The sequence below is a fragment of the Apium graveolens genome, chromosome 3 (assembly GCF_009905375.1).
Source record: "Apium graveolens cultivar Ventura chromosome 3, ASM990537v1, whole genome shotgun sequence".
Taxonomy (NCBI): domain Eukaryota; kingdom Viridiplantae; phylum Streptophyta; class Magnoliopsida; order Apiales; family Apiaceae; genus Apium; species Apium graveolens.
Window position 1 is genome coordinate 69,321,406 of NC_133649.1, and position 2,522 is coordinate 69,323,927.

Genomic DNA, 2,522 nt, shown 5'->3' on the forward strand with positions numbered 1-2,522 from the left:
AGAGCACGTTCAAATACTATAATAAATAATGAAATTAAAAATGTGGTGGCTTCCACACCATCGTTAGAAAAAGGAATATGCCTACAAAATTTATGGAAAGCACAATTGAGCATTCACTATTATGCTACGATTCTAGTAAAAAAAAAGTTCAAAAATACTTTGCAAAACTTTAGTTTAGATTTCTCCACTTATGTTCTTGTAAATTACTGCTATGAAACACAAACTCGACAGCTGCATGTTATTGCAACACACATACACACGCAACTGACTTGGATTTGCCTATACAAAAATGCATTTTTGGTGAAAATACGTACTATCATTTAAAATAAATGCAATTCATTTACTAATTTGTTTCTATTTCTACAGAGTAGTCACATTTTCATGCATGTTGCAGCCTGGGGTAGGTAGGGAAAATCATAGTACAAAATATGTTGCTGTCTGTTTGTTATCTTCCGCAGTAGTACTATATTATCTGGTCCAACACCTATATATTTCTCTCTCTTTTTTATCATCACATATGAGAAATATTTTACAATCAATCTCCTTCGTAGCTTCAAAATTTTCCAGTTTTATTAAGGAGTCTAATCTTGAAGAGTATTGTTGTCTTGGGCTGTTGGGAAAATTATGGTAAATTTTCTTAAACATGGCATATTTCATTGTGTCAGTTCTCATCTTCATAGCTGGTCCAAGGCCTATGTCTTCCTATTTTCTTTTTGAAATGTGGACCTGTGTCATGTAATTACAAAACTGCATTGACCAAAGATTTGATCAATCCAAACACATTTGTATGACAATTTTTAGAAATCGATTTTCTGGGTCGCTTTCATATTTTTCGTAAAATAGACGGAGCTTGGAGTGTCATTTTATTATGTTAACCGAGTGGTTTTCTTTGTTAATCAGGTGTATCTGTCAATTTACGCGTACTTTGACTAATTCTGAGGGGTCAGTATTACACCGTCATGATCTCTTACTCAAATGAAACGTTGAATCTAATTTACAATTTTGAGCTGATAAATTCCTAAAGTCCCGATATCAACCAACTAAGCTACGGGTATACATATTTTGGAGTGTCATTTGACAAGCTACTATCACAAAAATGATATGATGATTAATGAAATGAAAAATTTAGAAGTATGAATTTTTATTATTGGATATACATTTACGAGACCAAAAGAAAAGGGAAGATTATCTTATCTAAGGAAAAGATTGAGTATAGATGTAGTCCTGGTTCTCAATTACATGTCTAGCTTCCTCTTCATTTTCTCCTACTCTCTTTTCTTGTCCTTTGCACTCAGTTTTGCTCTCCTTCCCACATAATTCATTAGCTTTCCCTGCCTTCACCTAATACGATATACATGAAGCTTAATTAATATCTCTAAAATTTCATAACATAGATGCCATCACATATATTTTACACCTGTACAAATTACAATCATAGCAAATCCAGTTTTCGATTCTCATTTAAATATTAGCTAGTATTTTGTATCTTACTATATAACCACATATTGTGTGAATTTTTGAGTCAGGGGAGAGACTCACCACATTCAGAGTATTGAGAGAAGCTTGGATTGGCCTTCCATTTGCAGTAGTTTTGGCATCAACAGTGAGATGAACCATTAAAAATAAGAAGAAAGCGAGACAGATGATCCGAAATCTCATGATACTTCTTTATCAAGATATGTAACACCTAGCTGCAGACCAGTTTCTATGTGTAACGTGGTGTTTTTAGGATCACTTTAACTGATGACATATATAGTCAAGACACCTTGATTAACAGTACAAGTACTGCTGTTTGCTGGTATAAATATGGAGGGGGAGATGAGACTCAACAGAGTATGCAGGAGTACTACTAGATACATGGACCCGAGGGCCTCTGTATTAATATACATGGGATTAAGTGATGAGTTCAGCTTATTTTGACCTGTCCGTTGATTCTACAACATCAAGCTCTGTGATCAAGAGGATGCCTTGTTTTTATCTTCTAAAATATACAGTAGTTGGTAGTTTCCTCCACATGATGGGCTGGAACTATTTGAACTCGGTTCAATTTTAATATTACAATTATTCTAGACTAGGACCCGCCAACCATATCTATTAATCCATGGTAGGGTCTTGTAAAAATTGGAAATCGGAGCGGTCGATTTAAGATTAATTTGAAATTGGTGATTAATTAGAAGGACTAATTGAAGTAAAAAATGGTAATATTTTAATATTAAAATATAATTTAGTATATCATTATGATTATTAGTGTATAATAAAAATTAGGGTTCATTAGCATTGTTACAGAAATCGGGCGTTTAGTCGATAAATCGGCCGATTTATCAGTAAAATTGTTGCCACCGAGTTAGTTCCGGTGAATCGTCCCATTACATGATTTTGATCAAATCGGGTCAAATAGGCGAAAATCGGGTGATTGGATTAAGATAAACATAGTTCAGCGATCGAAATTGTAACCGGGATGTGAAATATTGGTGATTGTTGGTGTTGTAGCATCAGAGTTGTGGCTTCCGTGTTTATTGTGT

At 34.0% G+C, this 2,522-nt stretch overlaps 1 long non-coding RNA gene across 1 annotated transcript; it reads right to left on the bottom strand.

Annotated features, from left to right (window-relative positions):
• Positions 1-1,086: 1,086 nt before the first annotated feature.
• LOC141710756 (uncharacterized) lies at positions 1,087-2,128 on the bottom strand. Its single transcript, XR_012571049.1, has 2 exons — positions 1,540-2,128; positions 1,087-1,341 (listed from the first exon to the last, which is right to left on the bottom strand). It is a non-coding gene; the product is annotated as an uncharacterized LOC141710756 (long non-coding RNA).
• Between the last annotated feature and the right edge of the window lie 394 nt (positions 2,129-2,522).